The 21,678-nt window shown below is 35.9% G+C and overlaps 1 protein-coding gene, 1 long non-coding RNA gene and 1 pseudogene across 2 annotated transcripts in view; 2 read left to right on the top strand and 1 right to left on the bottom strand.

The window, feature by feature from the left end:
- Positions 1-21,678, top strand: part of GBE1 (1,4-alpha-glucan branching enzyme 1) — a 271,204-nt gene that overhangs the window by 217,084 nt on the left and 32,442 nt on the right. The gene's annotated exons all lie outside the window — the stretch shown is intronic.
- Positions 2-19,905, top strand: LOC141581959 (uncharacterized). The gene is made up of 2 exons (XR_012514784.1): positions 2-663; positions 1,256-19,905. It is a non-coding gene; the product is annotated as an uncharacterized LOC141581959 (long non-coding RNA).
- LOC120368486 (U2 spliceosomal RNA) lies at positions 19,593-19,694 on the bottom strand (annotated as a pseudogene).

Genomic DNA, 21,678 nt, shown 5'->3' with positions numbered 1-21,678 from the left:
TTTTGTTACTAGTGAATATGATGGTCCACATTCACTTCTTTATTACGTCATAGGATTAAAAAAAAAACACTAAGGTTGATCTTGATGACAGAAGCTTTCATTTTCTTCATCCGAAAAACGAAGAACTTGTAATAGTTGATGGATAAGTCTTTGCTCAGCTAAGTTCCATTGAATTATTTCTAAGCTTCATTTTGGCTTTAGAAAGTATAACTGAACATTTCTTAAATAATATTTTGATCCAGTAAGCAATACAGGAGACAACTGTTGTTTTACTTTATGAAAATACTTTGTAAGTTACCCCTGAAACTTGTTTCCTTTTCTCTTCTCCACTCAGTGGGAGAGAGCAAACAGTAGTTGTAATGATAGCTTCCTTCCTTTTTCTGTTTCTTCTCCTAAAACTCAAGACACAGCATACTTTTCTAATCCTGAATTGGTAAGAAGGCAAGGCAGGGGAGTTGTGAGCAATAGAAATAGCCAGAGAGAATGTTTCTGATGCTCTCCATGTCTTTATTTACTCCTTCTTTCATGCATTTTACAGATATTAACTGAATACCTATTTACTGAACACCTCTGTTCCTGCTCTGAGCTGATTTCTGTTAATATACGAATTTTCCTAGCAAATTCAGTCACTGCCCTCAGAGAGCTTTTAAACTGATAAAGAAGGTAAACATTAGTCACTGTAAGTTTGATAATTATAACAAAGGAGTTGTACAGTATATTTTAAAGACATGTTACTAGATCCATGGAAAAAAATGACAGAATCAGGACCTTGCAACAAAACAGCACAATTTTCAAGCAAGCAATAGAAATAATGTGCTTGTCCCATGAAGCCCTAACAATGATTAGCATCTGCCACCTGAGCAAGATGCCTGATGCCAACATGAAGTCCTGTGTGTCAGGGTGTCTCCAACTACAATAAAGAACCATCCCACACACACTCAGCTGGCTCAAATAATAAGGAAAATGTATTTGTCACATAATAAAAATCCTAAAGTCTGGTTTTCTCAGCACTGTGGCAGTATCAAGTTTTCCAATTCATTGTTTTTGTCTTTCAATCCTCAGGGTGCCAGCAATGTCCAAACGGTGGCATCTGTTAATAATCATTAGTTAAGAGCCATGATTCTAAGTGTCACCCACTTTCAGACACAACAAAATGCAGACAGAATTTTTGTGTACCTCTTCTAGAATTAAGTTACTTCTCTAGCAAGATTTCTTTCATGTTTTATTGACCAGAATTGGGTCTCACATCTCTCAGAAAAATTTTGTAGGAAGAAGAATATTACCATGAATGGCTTAATCAGGAACTACCCCCGAGTCTCAGGAAGACACTCCTTGATGAAGTGAACACCAAACAGACTTTTACTCTGACAGGAAGAAGAAAAGAGCCAGTGCTTTTTAGTAAGTACCCTGCAGCATCTGTCACCACCTTGTGCTGCTCAGTAACACTGAGGGAGAGAGGGATAGTTCCCTACTGTCTTCCCACCCAGCCAGTCGCTGTTCACCCTAACATCAGAGCATCTAGGAGAAGAGGCTGTAGTTGTGACTGATAGCACAAATATGCCCCAGTTAACCCACAGAATGCTCTGTGTTTTCTGTCTCTCTATGCCTACAAATAAATCAGTGTGATGGGTTACCTACACCGAAGATGTTCAGTACTAGTCTGGGAAACAAATGTCCTCTTCATTTCCATGAAAAAAATCCAAATAGTAAACGTGTAGGAGTTTGTACACGTTTGTACACATTTGTCCTAAAGTAATGTTCCTATACTAAACCCTTCTGTAATTGATAAAGTCATATAATCAAACCAAAACACATTTACAGAATACATGGTATCCCTGCAGTCTTTGTTGTATCTTTGCAGCAGTGTCCTTGACCCTTCAATGAAGGCAAAGAGATGTCTAAAACCCAAACTGTGATGTAAGTCTTAGTGCAGTAAATGGAAAAGGAACAAGGAGAAAGAATAGTCCATGGGAGAAGAAAGGACAAGGAAACTGAAAAAAAAAAATGGCAGGGGAGTAGGGGAGAGAAACTGAAATTAAGACAAAGGCTTTTAAGCCTAGTCTTGGGAAATGGACAAGAGTATAGCAGGAAAAAAATAAAGAAAACCATTTCAGCTGTTGGAAATCATAGACTATTCTTAGATAATGGACAGTACAATGGATTACTTGGAGAATGATGACTGTAGAAAGAATTATTAAGAGATAAAGCTGAAAACATAGATGGAGATCACATAATAGAAGATTTTAATGCCATATTAATTAGTCTTTTTTCTATGATTTTATAGCGAGTTGCTGCAGGTTTTTGACTACAGTCTACTTGATAAGAATGTAGGCTTTAGTAAAAGTTCTCATGTACCAGTGTGTAAGGGAGCTTTCATGAGGAAAGCGATTGGAGGTATAGATATTAATTATGAGAAATTGCAGTATACCAAAAAGATAATTAGGGCATGAACTGAAGTAATGGCAATAGAATAGTAAAAGTATCTGAAGCCCTTTCTTGTTGTGAAGGAACTCAGAATCTGTTTGGGCACGGGACATCCAAAGGAAAATGTAAGGTTTCACTTTGAACAATAGAAGCAATGCTGGTGGTAGTATTCTGGAGGATAGCAAAGCCAGGAGAAGTAACCAGTCAGGGGAGTAGAAAATATAAATTTGAGCAAGATAGTTGAATAGAAATCTCCAGCAGTTGTCCTCCCTATAGGAACACCAAATTGAACAACTATCCATACTAGAAAGTGCTTTCATAAGAACCAAAATTCAGGTCAGCAATCACAGTACCTCATTGTAACGTTATTTCAAGCAAAGAGGCACAGAAGAGAGTAGGAAAGGCAGTCTTGAATTTCCTGTGGCAACTCCTCCCCGCCCCTGCCACCCCTTGGCAGTACCACGTGGAACATGGAAAAACAGAATTTGTGTTTTGCAGGGAGGGAAAACACAGTGCTTCTGGGACTTTGCATTGGAACTCATTACTGCTCTGTCACAGCAGAAGGCAACATGGGCAGAATTCAGCCAGCACCCACAAAGAGAGCATTTAGACCAGCCCTAGCCAGAGGGGTATTGTCTGTCCCACCATTCGGAACCTGAGTTTCAGCTGGACCTACCACTGCAGGCTAAAGTACACTGCAGTCTAAATTCCAGATAAATTTGAAAAGCAGTCTAGGCCACAGGACTGCAATCCCTGAGCAAATCCTGGTTTTGTACTGGGCTTAGAGCTAGTGGACGTGGGGTACAAAAGAAAGGAGATGGAAGAGCAAAGAGGATTTTTTTCTTATAACTTAAATACCAGCTCAGCCACAGTAAAATAAAACACCAAGCCGAGACCTGTATCCCCTATTTCAGGCCCCAGCTCTCAGAAGACATCCCTAGACCCACCCTAGGTCTTAAGATAACTTGATTCCCTGAAGGGAAGGGCTCGGTCCTGGCACAATTCTTTACCTAATGACTGTGGAACCCTTGGACCTTGAGTAAACATCAACAGTAGCCAAGTAGCAATTGCCATAGGCCTTTGGGGAGACCCAGTACCATGTTGGCTTCAGCTGTAACTCAGCACATTCCCAGATATGTTGGACATGGGAAGAGACTCCTTTTGCCTGAGGAAAGGAGAGGGAAAACTAAAAAGGACTTTATCTTGCAACTTTGGGAACAGCTCAGCCTCAGTGAAATAAAGCACCAAGCAGACTCCTAAAGCCTCCAGTTTTGGGCCTTAGCTCCTAAGGTTGAGATAGCATTTCTCAACCTTCCTTGAGCCAGAAGGGAACCCACTGCCCTGAAAGGGGAGACCTAGGTATGGCACAATTCACCAACTACTGACTAAAGTGCCCTTGGGCCTTGAATAAACATCGGCAGTAGCCAGGCAGTAGTCGCCATGGCCTGGCGGTGGTGGTGGCCATGGAGAGAGAGGCTCCTTCTGCCTCAAGAAAGGAAAGAGAAAAGTGAGAAAGACATTGCCTGCAATGTGAACGCCACCTCAGCCACAGTAAAATATGGCATGAAGTAGGTTTCTAAAGTTCCCAGTTCCAGACCATAGCTCCTTCACGGCATTTCTAGACCTACCCTGGGCCGGAAGGGAACACACTGCCCTAAAGGGAAATACCCAGGCCTGGCAGGATGTACCACCTGCTGACTAAAGAACCCTTGGCCTTTGAATAAACATCACTGGTAGCCACGTAATAGTCACCAGAGACTTTGGGTGAGGCCTGGTACTGTGCTGGCTTCAAGTGTGACCCAGCACAGTCCCAGTGGTGTTGTCAGTGAACTTGCTTGCATCACCCCTTCCTCCAGTTCCAGACAGCTCAGGATGGAGTGAGAGACCTCCTTTGTTTGGGGGAAAGTAAGGGAAGAGAACAAGAGATTCTGCCTAATAATCCAATGAATTATCTTAGATCTTACCCAAGACCATCAAAGTAGTACCTCTGTTAGTCAACAAGATTGGAGCCCCTTAATATGGGTACCACTACAATGACCAAAGTCTGAGATCGCAATTCTTCATAAATTTAGAATGCCTTCCCAAGGATCAATATAAACAAGCCTGAGCTGTGAAGGCTAGAATAAGTAATTACGCAATGACCAGACACTGGCAAATATCCACAAGCATCAAGACCATCAAGGAAATTGTGACCTCCCAAACAAACTATATGACCTTTCAGACTAAATAAATAAATAAATAAATAAATAAATAAATAAATAAAATAGCTGTTTTGAGGAAGCTCGAGGAAATGCAATTTAACAGAAGGAATTCAGAATGCTATCAGGTAAATTTGACAAAGAGATTAAAATACTTTTGAGGGCCGGGTGCGGTGGCTCAGGCCTGTAATCCCAGCACTTTGGGAGGCTGAGGTGGGTGGATCACGAGGTCAAGAGATCGAGACCATCCTGGTCAACATGGTGAAATCCCGTCTCTACTAAAAATACAAAAAATTAGCTGGGCATGGTGGTGCGTGCCTGTAATCCCAGCTACTCAGGAGGCTGAGGCAGGAGAATTGCCTGAACCCAGGAGGCGGAGGTTGCAGTGAGCCGAGATCGCGCCATTGCACTCCAGCCTGGGTAACAAGAGCGAAACTCTGTCTCCAAAAAAAAAAAATACTTTTGAAAAATCAAGCAGAAATTCTGGGACTGAAAAATTCAGTTGACAAACTGAAGAATGTGTCAGAGTCTGTCAGCAGCAGAACTGATCAAGCAGAAGACTTAGTGAGCTTTAAGATGAAGTATTTGAAAATGCATAGAAGAGACAAAAAACAAAAAACAATGAAACATGCCTACAGGATCTAGAAAATAGGCTCAAAAAAGCAAATCTAAAAGTTATTGGCCTTAAAGAGTATACAGAAAGAGAGGGATTGATTCAGGCAGAAATTTTATTCAAACAGACAGTAATGGAGATATTTGTTTCCAAGCCCAGAGAAATATATCAATACTCAAGGACAAGAAGGTTATAGAACACAATGCAGATTTTACCCAAGTAATACTTCCTTAAGACATTTAAAAATCAATTTCCCAAAGGTCAAGGATAAAGACAGGATCCTAAAAGCACCAAAAGAAAATAAACAAATAACATATAAAGGAGTTCCAGTACATCTAGCAGCACTTACCAGTGGAAACCTTATAGGCCAGGAGAGAGTTGCATGGCATACTTAAAGTGCTGAAGTATAAATACTTTTATCATAGAATATTATATCCAGCAAAAAGATCCTTCAAATATGAAGGAAAAATTAAGACTTTCTCAGACAAACAAAAGCTGAGGGATTTTGTTAGCACTAAACCTGACCTACAAGAAATGCTAAAGGGAGTACTTCAGTCTTAAAGAAAATGACGTTAATGAGCAATAAAAAAATCACCTTAAGGCACAAAACTCACTGGTAACAAGTGCACAGACAAATATGGACTAGATAAGATTTTAATTGTGGTGCATGAACTAACTACAACTTTTTAAGACATAGACATTATAAGAAGATATAAATAGAAACAAAAAGTTAAAATACAGGCAAGAGGAAGTTAAAGGGTAGAGTTTTTATCAGTTTTTCTCTTTGCTTATTTTTGCAATCAGAGTTAAGTTGTCATCAGTTTATAAATAGTGGGCTATATGATGTTATTTGCAAGCCTCACAAGAACCATAAATCAAAAAGCCTACCGCAGATATAAAGAATAAAAAGCAAGGAATTAAAACATATCACCAATCAGTTTTACAACAAGGAAGACAAGAAGTGAGGCAAAAAAAAAAAAAAAAAAAACACCAGTAAACAAATAACAATATGGTAGCAATAAGTCTTTATCAATAATAATATTAAATGTAAATGGACTAAATTCTCCAATCAAAAACATAGGGTAGCTTAATGGATAAAAATATAAGACATAAAATATCTGCTGTCTTCAATAAACATATTTTGCCTATAAAAACACTCATAAACTAGCAATTAAAGGGATGGAAAAAGATACTCTTTGCAAATGGGAAGCAAAAAAGAGCAGGAGTAGCTTCATAGATATCAGATAATGTAGATTTCAAGACAAAACCTATAAAAAGAAACAAATTAGGTCATTATATAATGACAAGGGGGTCAATTCAGCAAGAGGATATAGCAATTATATTTGCACCCCATACTGGAGCATCCATATATATAAAGCAAATATTATTAGAGCTAAAGAGAGAAATACACCCCAATACAATAGTAGTTGGAGACTTCAATACCCCACTTTCACCGTTAGACAAATCTTTCAGACAGAAAATCAACAATGAAACATGAGATGTAGTCTGCACTATAGACCAAATGGAACTGATATTTACAGAACACTTCATCCAACAGCTGCAGAAGGGATGTTCTCCTCAGCTCATGGAACATTCTTAATAATAGACCATATGTTATATCAGGCATCTTCTCTGACCACAATGTAGTAAAATGAAAATAAGAAGAATTTTAGAAACTATACAAACATATGCAAATAAAACAATATGTTCCTGAATGACCATATACCAATGATGATACCAATCCATGGCTAGGTCAAGAAAAAAATAATTTAGAATTACTATCAAAATACCAATGATATTCTTCAAATAAATTGAATTAATAATCCTAAAATTTACATGAAACCATAAAAGAACCAGAATAGCAAAATACATGTTGCACAAAAAGAACAGAACTGGAGCTATCATATTACCTGACCTCAAATTATACTTCAGAGCTATAGTGACCAAAACAGCATGGCACTGGCATAAAAACAGACACACAGCAATAGAAAAGAATATAAAACCCAGAAATAAATCCATATATCTCTAGTGAACTCATTTTCAACAAAGGCACCAAGAACATACAATGGTGAAAGGACAGTTTCTTCTTTAGATGGTGCTGGGAAAACTGGATATCCATATGCAGAAGAATGAAACTAGACCCCTGTCTCCCATCAAATACAAAAACCAAATCAAAATTGATTAAAGACTGAAATCTTAGACATAGTTTATGCCTAAACTAAGCATAGGCAATCAAAGCAAAAATCTACTAATGAGATCAGAGCAAGTTAAAAAGCTTCTGCACAGCAAAGGAAACACCAAAGTAAAGTGACAGTTTACATTATGGGAAACAATATTTGCAGACTATCCATGTGACAAAGGGTTAATAACCAGAATATATAAGGGGCTCAAACAATAGGAAAAAATAATCTAATCTTAATTTTAAAAATGTACAAAAGATTTTAATGTACGTCTCCCAAAAGAAGACATACAAATGGCAAACAGGCATATGAAAACGTGCTCAGCATCACTGATCATGAAAGAAATGCAAATCAAACCTACAATGAGAAATCTTCTCACCCAGTTAAAATAGCTTCTTTTCCCAAAAAGACAGGCAATACCAGTACTGGTGAGGATGTGGAGAAAGTGGAACTCTCATACACTGTCAGTGCGGTTGTCCATCAGTACAGCCACTATGGAGAGCAAGCAGTATGGAGGTTACTCAAAAAAACTAAAAATAGAACTACCATATGATCCAGCAATCCCACTGCTAGGTATATACCCAAAAGTAAAGAAATCAGTATATGGAGCAGATATTTGCACTCCCCTGTTTATTGCAATACTGTTCACTATAGCCAAGGATTGGAATCAGCCTAAGTATCCATCAGTACACGAATGAATAAAGAAAATATGGTATTTATACACAATGGAGTACTATTCAGCTATAAAAGGAATGAGATTCTTTTATGTGCAGTAACTTGGCTGAGCCAGGCATAGAAAGACTAACTTTGCCTGTTTTCACTCATTTGTGGGAGCCAAAAATGAAAACAGTTAATCTCATGGAGAGATAGAGTAGAAGGATGGTTGCAAGAATTGAGAAGGATAGTGGGGAAGTGAGAGGGAAATGGAAAGTAGGAACGTTCAATGGCTACAAGAGCATACTTTATAGAAGAATAAAACATAGTATTTGATAGCACAACAGGGTGACTACAGTCAACAGTAATTCTACATTTTAAAATAACTAAAAGTGTAATAGGCATGTTTGTAATACAAAAAAGGATAAATGCTTGAGATGATGGATATTCCATTTACCCTGATGTGATTGCTACATATTGTATGCCTGTATCAGGATATCTCAGGTACCCCATAAACATATACATGTACTATATACCCATAAAAATTTAAAATTAAAATTATTTTATCACTGTCAACAAATGGAAATGTATAGAATTTTCAGTGATGATATTTAGGAGAAAAATCTTGGGTCAAGCTATAAGGATCTATCTAAAATATATTAATGTATTAACTTTAACAAATATTACTGAATGAAAACATAGTAATATATGTATTATATATATATGTATTATATAGTATAGTGTATTACTATGACCCCCTTTAGTCAGTAAGACCCCTCCCTCAAATATTAGTTTATATATACTGACAGAATTATAGGATGTATAAAAGCCTGGTTCAGTTTTGAAAATCTTGATACAAATTGGGTCTTTTGAAATTTAGTTATCTGCTTAAATGTCTATAGGTACTTGCTTGTTACACAAAAATTTTCTATTTTAATAAATAAATACTGAATGTATTTACATTAGTCACCCCTTTTGGAAGTGATACTAGTTACAGGTTTTAATGATACAGACATTGGAAAACTGAGCCGGCTCTTTCTAGAAATTATGGTTGAATCCTCAGTCATCAATTTGGCCTCCAAGAGAACCATGAAGAAATATTATTGACTCATTTCCTGCATTTGCTTTCTACAGATTTGTGTCCACTTGGACCTTATTTAGTCTTACCACCCATCTCTTCTATGTCTTTCTGTTAACAAATAGTAAAGTCACATATGTTATTGCTTTCCCTGAGGACATTTGCATTTTAATACGTCTCTTTAAATACTCAAAAAGTATTAAAGACATAATGGTCTAAATAGGTAATGGGAGAATTTTATCATGATTCTTACTTTATATATTTAAAATTTTTTTGTGTGTAGGAAGGGAGCAGGAGAGCATTTTCAACATAATTTACAATGCATCTTCCAATTAAGTGTATTTTAATAACACCAGTGATAACTCTGAGATTGAAATCACAACATGTTCCTTTTATGAGGTACTCTTCTCTACCCTCCCAGTTTAGTGCAGAAGTCCCATCTAGAAATTTTTCCACAAATAATCACATGTTATTCCAATACTTTGCAGTGCTAGGAATATCAGTTTCATAAAGTAAACGTTATTGTTTTTTAATAATTAAAAATGTTAGCACTGTGCATGGTGGCTCACACCTGTAGTCCCTGCACTTTGGGAAGCCGAGGCAGGTGGATCACCTGACATCAGGAGTTCAAGACTCACCTGGCCAACGTGATGAAACCCCATCTCTACTAAAAATACCAAAAATTAGCGGGGCATAGTGGTGGGTGCCTGTAATCCCAGCTACTCAGGAGGCTAAGACAGGAGAATCACTTGAACCAGGGAGGTGGAGGTTACAGTGGGCCGAGATCATGCCATTGCACTCCAGCCTAGGCACCAAGAAACTCCATCCCCACCCCCTTAAAAAAAATGTTATCTTAAAATCAGTGCATTAGTTCTGTACTTTGGGGCTAACACCTGTTGTATGTGCCAGCTATTCAAATCAAAAAGACCTTTAGCATAGGTACTTGTTAGTTTACCATCTCTCCCTGGCTTCTCCTTTTCCAGACCAGATACCACTAGTTTTTTAAATAGATTTATCATGATACTTTCTGGACCTCTTACCACTGCATCTCCCTTATTTAAATGCACCCAGAATTATTCACATTCCTTCTACACTAACAGCAGAATATTCCAGATATAGTCTGGCAAGTATGGCATACAGAGCCCCATTACCTTCCTTTATCTTGATGCTGCTCTCTTATTCTTATTCTTAAAGTTGCATTAGCTTTCATGGCAGCCATCACATTTTCTTTTCACATTGTATTTGCATTCAAATAAAAATCTTGAGTTTTTCTTTATGTATCCTAGTATTATGTCATATCTTCCTTATTCTTTATTTGTTCAGTTAATAATTTCAATGTAAAATCCCAAATTTAACATTAAACATGAAAAAGTACAGTATTAACTTGACCCTCTAACCTAAAGATAAAAGAATATTACAGGACCATTCTGTTATTAATCTGTTAGGATTGTAGCATCTCCCATAACCAGCAAATGGATCTCTTCTTTTAACTTGATGTTGTTTCAGGCTTAGCTTTAAGAGTCCCTGTTCGTCTCTCTTGCATTTTTTATCCCCTTTATTTTTGGCTTTTATCTGATTCTGATTTTATTCATTTACTTTTAACCTACAATGTAGCTCAATATTATAGAATGAATTCAGATATACAAAGTATTAAAAATTAGGATTTCAATGGTATAGTTTCTGTTTTTAGCAGAGTATTCTGTTTGTTTGTTTGTTTGTTTGTTTGGAGATGGAGTTTTGCTCCTGTTGCCCAGGCTGGAGTGCAATGGCGCGATCTCGGCTCACCGCAACGTTTGCCTCCTAGGTTCAAGCAATTTTCCTGCCTCAGCCTTCTGAGTAGCTGGGATTACAGGCATGTGCCACACTCAGCTAATTTTGTATTTTTAGTAGAGACAGAGTTTCTCCATCTTGGTCAGGCTGGTCTTTAACTCCTGACCTCAGGTGATCTGCCCTCCCTGGTCTCCCAAAGTGCTGGGATTACGGGTGTGAGCCATCGCATCTGGCCAATGCCATTGGTATTTCTAATTACTGAGCAAGTGAATTGAATGCAGATTTTCACTGTGAAGAGTCTATAGTGACAAGATTGCAAGTATTAATCAAGTAACAAAATTCATCAAATTTTTAATTCCCTGGGAAGCAGGATTTGGTGCCAGAACAAATTTAACTTTTCTAAAGAAGCCACTTGAACTTCCTCTTTCACGTGAAATGTAAACTTGCTATAGGTAACATGTCTGAATTCTTGAGCAGTTTCATTTCTTTGAATCTGTAGATTCTGTATATCAAATAGCAAGACATCAACTTTCACTCAAATTTGTGGAGGATAGGTGGTGATTGCCTTCTCAACAACTGTTGGAAGGGAGCTATTTTGGAGGTAATGCCAGGCAAGGCAAAAGACACTTTAAGGATGCTTTTAACTATCTCTTCAAAATAAGAGTATACATTTGGAAAACTGAGGCAAGTCTGATTTGTATCAGTAAGGCTTTGAATGTGGTTATCATGGTCACTGCCAAAGGACATTTTATTGTTTCTGCAAGAGAATCTGCAGCTATATTCTAGGAAAAAATCAAAAAAAGAACAGCAAAAACCTTTTGCCTATATACTATCTCACATTTGTCTTTTTAGCTGCTAATCTTCAGTGTAATAATCACCAACATTCTTTAATACAATAGGTAGAAATATCGGTAATGCTAAGCTGAGACCTAAATGTACCTCATAAATAGGCAGGTTTCATATTTCATGCTTAGGAACATAAAATAAATTTTCCCGATGTGTTACATTCATTTAGGTTTTCACATTGTGTAGCTGTAAAGAAAGAAACATAATACCTTTTTATCATCAGAATCATTATTGTATTTCTGTAGTGGCATTTCTTCACCTAGAATGTTATCAAACTGGCATTAAATCAGAAATAACACCATGTTCCTAAGGACAGAATGCTCTTGCTAATCCATTTCAATTATACAAATGATTATACCACATTTTAAGTGATATGGGGAAAATGGGAATATTAGGGCCCCTCTTTTGCAGGCCTTCTATTTGCTAATCATTGTTATAAAGTATTCAGTTTAATATAGTATACTAATAATGAAAAAGTTTGAAACATTGCAATAATTTACAAAATGCGATGCAAAGACATGCAGTGAGCATATGCTGTTGGAAAACTGGCACCGACGGAGTTGCTCAACACAAGCTTTCCACAAACTTTCAACTGTAAAAACACAGTTTCTGCAAAGCACAATGAAGTGAAGTGCATAGAGCAACTTACACCTGTATTTCGGGCCACACTATAAGGCAGGTTGTAGAGACTAAAACCTTTAAGTAACCGAGGCCTTCTCTCGAGCCCACGGCAGGGAAAGGTTAAGCAGTATATTCTACAGCTCATATTCTTTCTGTTACACCCTGGTGCCTCTTTCCGTTCCTGGGGTATGTACATGTGATTGGGGGTGATAGCAGTGGTGGTATTAGTGATGATTTATTTCTGTAAATGTTCAAATAATTTTGAAAATGCTTCTGGGAAAATATGTAGGATGAGAAAATTACATACAGATTCATGGACCAGGCAAGTTTCTTTCTAATCAACTCACTTTTCCCACTTCCCTGCCATAACCCCTGACAAATTCTTCCCCAGAAAATCTTTCTGGTGATCTTTTTTACCATCTTCCACAAGAAGAAAAATAATTTTAAAGCAAAACATGCATATGAAAGTCAATTATTGTGATTTTTTTCTGTATTCTAGAGTAGAATATAAATGTGTCATGGTTCTATTTTCAGAAAACTGATGTATTACATCAGTAGTACATAATATACAATATAAATTTTAAAATCTCCCAGATAATTTATTATATACGTGTATTGGTTTATACAGATAAATGTTCTGAGACGATAAACGAGAATCAAATTTTTAAATTATATATCAGCATACTATTGAGGTGGGAGTAGAAATGACAGTGTAGTAACAGCCCCCTTTCCAAATGCTATTTCAAACTGTTACAATGTGGAGATGTTAAAAGGAGAGGTCATGAAGTATGACTTGTGAAGAATATGTGAATCTAGGACAAAAATCTTTAAACCCAAGAGAGCAGAGGTATAAATAGTTGAATTTGACCTTAGATTGTTGAAATATTTTCATAAAACCACTGCAAGATGCACTTTTTAAAATGTAAATTCATACTCTGACATTTGCAACCTGTACACAGAGTTTCTAATAAGCAAATAAGGTCAGTTGGATGATTTACTGGAGTGGGATTGCTGAAGGCAGAGATGTTGCTACTGAGTTGCTTAGTTTACAGAAGGCTTTGAAGTGTGGTTATGTGTTTATGCTTTATGCTTTATGCAACAAATAAAAACAAAGGACTTAATTTAGGATTAATTGACTGCCACATTCTATCCTGATTATATATATAAAGGTTAATTTCTGGTCTAACTAAATAGAACACCTCAACTTTCTAGTTTTCCAGGTTACAAATACTTTGGTAAAAAAGCAAGTTCAAAGTTTTCACCAGAAGTTCTACATGGTGACTTTGAACAGATACAAGCCTGTTTCTTTTTCCTTTATGTTATGCTGCAGTGTATTGATGATGAGCTTTATGAGAGCTGAGACAGATGATCGTACTAACAATTTTATATTTAATATAAGTCCTTCTTTTTTAAAATAGCTTCATAATGGATGTATGCTCATTGCTTAGGTTCACTTTCTTTAGTTTTGAAATGACTAATACTTTTAAACATAGAGGTCTTTTGATCATCTTTTCATTGCTAAACACTAGCAATCCCTATGATTTAATGATAATGACAGACCAGTACGTTCCCCTCCCTTAGTCATAAAAAGCCTATGATTTAGCCTCATTTGTCTACCCAGGAATTAGAGATGAATCACCAAGTAAGAAAAATATTTTGCATGATTAAAATATTGCAACTGCTATAACACTTTTAGATTACCTTAATATATATTCATAAGATTATAGACAGTAATGAATAATGAGTAAGCCCTTACTGCACACAAATGTATTTGGTTTTGGGTTTTCTTTTTCTTGAAGGGGGAGCGGGGTCCTGTTGTTTTGTATAGCCATCATAGTGCTGTCAAATATTTAACAGCATTTTTGTTTTTTTGTTTCATAGTTTAGTTGTACACTGTTGGTCTCTTCACTTCAGAAAGTCATCTAACAATAGCTAGGCCAAAATTTCTGTCTTCTGTTTTTTGCCCTTCTGGAGGAAGGCAGTAAATCAGAAATATCATTGTAACGTTTAAAGATAGTGCACAATCACATAGTAGCAGTATGCTTCATTGGGATTGAGGGCAACATTTGTGCCCAGGGTGATCATTTTCACCAATTTGTAAAAAGGAGATACTATTATGTGTTAATAGACTTCGTGACACAGTATCACTCATATATCAACAATGATATGTTTACTTAGACTGCATTTGGTACCTGTAAACAGATAGCTAAATCTTTGATAGGATGGATAGAGGGTTGATGAACTGATAGACTGACAGATGGAAGGATGGATGGATAAATGGAGTATGTAGCTCCCTAGTGGTGAAATAACTCCTGAAGGGTTTAAAATTATGTAATTATAAAACACAAATAGTACTAAAATGAGTTGCTTCTCCCTTAAAGCAGTAGTTAAATGGTATAAACAAATTGATATTATCCAAAAAATACACCATAATTTTATAGAATTTACAATTAATATATTAATATCCTATGATGTGCTTGCTGAACAGATGTTCATAATAAGATCTACCATCTATGATAAAGGTAACATGTCATGCACTCTGAAAGTGCTTTACACTCATCACATTAGCCAACCATTTATTTTCCTAGACTGCAAATATGGAAGAAGGCAATCTACAGGCAAACCTTGTATATGGTGCAGGTTTGGTTCCATACCACTGTAGTAAAGCAAATATTGCAATAAAGCAAGTCACACAAATGTTTTGGTTCATTTATATAAAAGTTATGTTTATGATATACTGTAGTCTAATAAGTGTGCAACAGCATTATGTCTAAAAGCAATGTACATGCCATCATTTAAAAATGCTCTATTGCTTAAAGATGCTAATGGCCATCTGAGCCTTCCACGAGTCATAATCTTTTACTAGTGGAGGCTCTTGCCTTGATGTTAATGGCTCCTGACTGATCAGGATGAGGTTTCTAAAGGTTGTGGTGGCTAAGACAATAGTGAAGTTTGTAACGTGGATTGACTCTTCGTTTTAGGAAAGATTTCTCTGTAACGTGATGCTGTTTGGTAACATTTTACTCACAGTAGATCTCTCTCTTTCAAAATTAGAGTGAATCCTCCCTAACTCTACGACTTAGTTGATAAAGATTACCTAGGTTTATATTATATTCTAAATCATTTGTTGCCATCTCTAGCATCTTCACCAGTAGTAGATTCTATCTCAAGAAACCATGTTATTTGCGTATCTGTAAGAAACAACTCCTCATCCATTAAGGTTTTATCATGAGACTGCATCAATTCCGTCACATCTTTAGGTTTCACTTTTAATTCTAGTTCTCTTGCTATTTATACTACATCTGCAGTTAGTTCCTCCACCAAAGTCTTGAATTCTTCAAAGTCATCTGTGAGAGTTGCAGTCAATTTCTTCCAAACTCATACTGTGTTGATATTTTAACCTCCTCCTATGAATCACAAACGTTCTTAATGGTAACTCTAGAACGGTGAATCCTTTCCAGAAGATTTCAATTTGCTTTGCCCAGATCCATTATAGCCTCATAAAATATATTTCTTAAATAATAAGAGTTGAAGGTTGAAATTGCTTCTTGATCCATGGGATGCAAAGTGGATGTTGTATTAGGTGGCTTGAAAACAATGTTAATTTCCTTGTTCATCTCAGTCAGAGCTCTTGGGTGACCAGGTACTCTCATCAATGAGGTAATATTTGAAGGGAATCTTTTTTTTTTTTTTTTTTCCCTGAGGAATAGGTCTCAAGCTTGGGCTTATAGGCTTTGTGGTTCATTTGCTGTCTTCAAGGTTTTGTGGTTCCATTTATAGCGCACAAGCAGAGTAGATTTTGGCATAATTCATAAGGGCCTAGAGTTTTGGAAATGGTAAATGAACATTGACTTCCACTCAAAGGCACCAGCTGTATTAGCTTATAACAAGGGAGTCATCCTTATCTTAGGAGCTTTGAAACCACGCACTGTCTTCTCAATGGTTATGAAAGACCCAGATGGCATCTTCCAATGGAAACCTGTTTCATCTAAGTTGAAAATCTACCACCAAAAACTTCATATAAGCAGTAGGGCTGATGTTTACTTTCTTATCACTCATGTGTTCACTAGAGTAGCAGTTCTTATTTCTTTGAGGAACTTTTCTTTCTTATCACTCATGTGTTCACTAGAGTAGCAGTTCTTATTTCTTTGAGGAACTTTTCCTTTGTGTTCACAACTTGACTAACTCTTTGGCATAAGGGACCTAGCCTTTGTCCTGTCGCAACTTTGAACATGCCTTCCTCATTAAGCCTTGTAATTTCTGGTTTTTGATTTGAAGTGGGAGACATGCCACTCCTCTTTTCACTTGAAATCCAAGAGACTATTATAGGGTTATTAATTGGACTAAATTCAATATGGTTTTAGACAATAGGGAGACCCAAGGAAAGGGGAAGAGACGGGAACAGCCAGCAGGTGGAACAGTCAACACACACATTTACTAAATCTGCGGTTTTATATGTGCATGATTTGTGGTCCCCTGAAACAATTGCCGTAGTAACCAGAAAGATCACTGGTCACAAATCATCATAATAGACATAACAATAATATAAAAATAATATTATATTAATATATAACAATGAAAAAGTTTGAAATAATGCAAGGACTACCAAAATGTGACACAGAGACACAAAGCAAACACATGCTGTTGGAAAATGGTGCGAATACACTTGTCGGATGCAGGGTTGCCACAAATCTTCAATTCGTAAAAATGTATATTTGTGAAGTGCAATTAAGTGGAATAAAACGAGCCATGTTGATGCAGTAGTATCATTGGCCTGGAAGGTTTCACATTGAGCCTTTCCTTTTAAAGTTGGGCTTTACTTAATTTATCAAAAATGTATGGTTTCTTCTATTTAAAAAATAAATTATATTAGTCATCTTTATATGTGATACTACTGTTTTTTAAATAGAACAATTCTATGTCTAAACTAAATTTCTAACATGGATGTTCAATCACTTTTCCTTCTAGTCAGAAGAAATTACCTTTTTCAATGAGTATCTCCTGCCTGCCTATGTGAGATATTATTTGTGTTTCTCAAGTTTTCTGTTAAGCTCTTCTTAATCAGAATCTCACAGGATCAAACTGAGTGGTCAGTGTTGTCTCTATATAAAAGTATTACCTGAATACCCCAGACACTGTCTTAAAATTAAGATGTGATATAACGACTGGTTCACTAAAATTATTTAAGGGCTCCTAAGCATTTACGAAAGCTACAACCAAAAGAAATTTCCATTTCTCAGAGAAAATTGGAAATGTTAGAGCCGTAACTATAAAAAATAACCACAATTTTGCACATGAATTCTTATTTATAAGAATTAGGCATTTTCCCATTATTGTGCCAAGAGAAACTACATTAATAGAATTAGAGATAGTTCTTACACATAATTATAACTGATAAATAAAAATTTTATATATTTAAAGTACTATGTGATGTTTTAATATACATATGCATTGTGAGATGGTTACTACAATTAAGCTAATTGACATATTCCTCACCTCATATAGTGACCATTTTCTTGTGCATGTGTGTGTGTGAGAATGCTTACTGTCAACTCCCAGCAAATTTCAAGTATGTAACACATTATTATAACTATAGTCACCATATTGTACATTATAGCTTCAGAACTTATGCATCTTATATTAGAAAGTTTGTACCTTTGACTAAAATACTCCCATGCATATGTGTTTAAAATTCCCTTTGCTTATTTTTTATTTTTTAATTATTTTTTATTTCAATAGGCTTTTGGGGAAAAGGTGGGGTTTGGTTACATGAATAAGTTATTTAGTGATAATTGAGATTTCAGTGTACCCATCACCCAAGCAGTATAAACTGCACCCAATCTTTTTTTTTTTTTTTTGAGACGGAGTTTCCCTCTTGTTACCCAGGCTGGAGTGCCATGGTGCGATCTCAGCTCACCACAACCTCCACCTCCTGGATTCAAGCAATTCTCCTGCCTCAGCCTCCCAAGTAGCTGGGACTACAGGCGTGCGCCATCATGCCCAGCTAATTTTTGTATTTTTAGTAGAGACGAGGTTTCACCTTATTGACCAGTATGGTCTCTATCTCTTGACCTCGTGATCCACCCGCCTTGGCCTCCCAAAGTGCTGGAATTATAGGATTGAGCCACCGTGCCCAGCCCGATGTACCCAATTTTTTAAATGCATATGGGGAAATGTTCACTTGGAACCTTTCTCCTCACAATAATTAATATGATGGAGTTATGGGCTATGTGCCCAGAAGTGCTAGGGAAATACTGAAGTGATGATGCAGATATACACACCTGCAAGCTTTGCTTTACAATTTTTCATGGAACACTTAACTAGTTTAGCCCCTGCTCTTTCAGCTTTCTAAAGCACTGAGTGAGACCTGTACTATGATTTTTCTATCCAGTCTTAAAAGAGAAAGAGGGCTATGCATTAACTATATGTTACTCCAAGTAAGTTAAGACTTGACATTGAGAAAAATGATGTTTCTACTACCACAGCTAAAATATTCAGATTTCTAAATTTTAAATATATTAATGTTTATGCACTTTGCAGTCTTTATCTGGAAGATGGGGATAGAGTGGTAGAAAATGGTATATATAAGAGCATATTCTGGCCTTGCCAAAATATGCTTTTGATGAGCCCCTTTGATGTTCTGTGTTTAAGTTCAGTCATTTTTATAAAGAAAGTTAATGAGTAATGTTGATATGGAATGTCTTTGAGTTTGTGCTGACTTGAATAAACCAGGAATCATGTATCCATGTCAACTAAGAATTATATAATATGTTTATCTTCAAGGCTCATACCAGTCAGAGTAGTTAATTAGAGAATTAATTGCTTCAAACTAATATGCATTTGTTTATTCTAAATTATCCAAAATGAAAGATATTTTTTCTATTATAAATATTCTGTTATAAATTTACAAGGAATGTGAAATCTTTTAAATTGTCTGAGTTAAACTTTATGGATAATGAAATGGAATTGTGATAGAAGTTATATTTATACAGATCTTACATGTTAACTCTATGAAACAAAGGGAAAAAAAATCAAGTTTGGTCTTTGATGGCCAAAGTAGTATGAAATTGTTTCTTAAAGTTCAGCAAAAACATGCATAGATTAAAAACTAAAACCCAAGGAGGAGACTGCAATAGGAAAATAATGAAAAGATGCACTCACCAAATGCCAAGTACTAATCTAGGTCCTATGTGGCAGAGAAACAGAAAAGAAATTTCTTGTACAGCTTGTAATTTAGTAATGAGAGACAGAAGTTAAACAGGTAAGAACAAATACTACACTTGATCTTAGCCAAAAGGCTGAGAAGTGAAATATAATAATTAAATTTATAATATGTTAAAAGCTGATAATACTATGGTGAAAAATCAGGGCAGGTACAGGAGAGTGTGTGGAGGTGTTTAATTTTCAGGTAGGATTGTCAGGGTAGGCCTCACCAAAAACTCTCTCAGTATTTCTCATAAACATGAGAAGTACTTTCTTAAATAAAAAAAAAAAAAAAAAGAAAAAAGAAAAGAAAAGAAAGAAACCCTAAAATTTAAAAGGAGACTCTAGTCCTCAAAGAGTTCTATGCACTGTATGATTAAACTTTAATGTAAAAATTTTAAAATAGCAAATTCTAGTGAGAACAAAGACACAGGGAAAGAGGAATAGAAATAAAGATCATAAAGGAAGAAGAGGCCAAGTCAAGTATAAAAAGTAAAATAAAGAATTAATAGACCCACTTTTAGAGTTTTCATTTCCTGAGACAGCCGTTTAAGTGAGCCAGGGTCTATAGTAGCAATAACCCCAGCAGCTCATAATTTGAGCACTTTCCCAGTGCTAGATATGATGTTAAGCAGTCAATAATAGATTGCTTCAGTTAATCCCTACACCCACCCTCTGATGTGTTATCTCCATTTACAAATGAGAGACTGAGCCTCCAGGAAGTAAGTAACTTGCTCAGAGACACACAGTTTGCAGTTGAGTGGACTGGAATTAGAATGCAGTTATTAGACCCTAAAGCTCATGAACATACCCACTACATTTTGGTATTTTAGGATGCTATCTCCTATCCCTGTCTGTCTGCCTGAAATGGCTCAGATAATGCTTTCTTATTGCTTAAAATTTTCTTTGCTTTTTTGGAGACTTCCCAGTTTCCAATTATCTTTTTATTTAGATATATTACACATGACTCCATTGAAGGCTGTTCCTAGGGTAAGTTTGTTTGGGGGAAGGTGTTTCTTTAAAGCCTGAATCAAAATTATTTTGAGTTTAAAAGCACAATGTTTTTTTAAAAAGTATTGAGTCTCCAGGTATAATCTCATTTTCATAATAAAAGGTGGTTACAAGGTGAACAAAAATTTGGTTATTTTTTGTTTTTCTTTTTCAGTTCTAAATAATTGCCATCACTTCATCAGATAATTGAATTTACATGTTCTTTGGATAATCCTAATGGCACAGACAGAAAGCAACAGTTTTAGGGAGAGGTTAGTCAGAAGTATGAGCACATTTTTCTATTTTTCTTCCTTCTCAAGTTATTGAGAAACAGTGACATTTTTTAGTTTAAGTTATATAATCTTCTAGGATACAGAAAAGTTTCTAAGTAGGTTAGTCAGAAGTATTCTGTAAAGTATTTAGAATAATTGTCCTATTTGCATAGAGAAATATGTAGTACTCAATATTTTGTATTACCGTTTGATTTGCTATTTACTGGTGTGTGTCATTAAGCATGCCTAAAAATAAACTAATAGTTTGCATGAAAATACATTTCAAAAAACATAATAATCCATTAATTAACCTGGTAGATAATGACATTTCAGCTCCTCATCCTTTGAGCTTGTTTTATTGCTATTTTGCATTGTACAGTTTCAAAAAATGTGTGGCCAAAGAAGCATACTTGCAGGGATTGGAGTTTATTTTCTAGTCTAAAATCAGAAACCTTTTGTTGATTAAATGGGCACATCCTAGACTATAACAGAAGTATGCTTCTGTTTTGGACTTAAAATGTGTGGTTGTCATTTAATCTTTTAATGAAGACTGTTCACAAATTTGAATGCATATTTAGCTTATGTATGAAGATCTTGCTTTTTTCAAGGTCACTAAAATTTTAAGGTAAACTAATAAGAAAAATACACACACACACACACACACATCTATAAATATATAGAGAGAAGTTGCATTTGGCGTTCGTTATATTTTAAAATTTGCTTAATTCCGCATTACTTTCTTTAAATTTTATTTTAGAAGTTTTATAATGTTGGGGCATTCTAAAGTTAGGGAGATTAAAAAAAAAACTAACTGGATGTTTTCCACTGA

This window comes from Saimiri boliviensis, chromosome 18 (genome assembly GCF_048565385.1).
Source record: "Saimiri boliviensis isolate mSaiBol1 chromosome 18, mSaiBol1.pri, whole genome shotgun sequence".
NCBI classification, from domain to species: Eukaryota; Metazoa; Chordata; class Mammalia; order Primates; family Cebidae; genus Saimiri; species Saimiri boliviensis.
The sequence above is the reverse complement of the archived record's forward strand: the minus strand, read 5'-3'. Positions and strand labels throughout refer to the sequence as shown.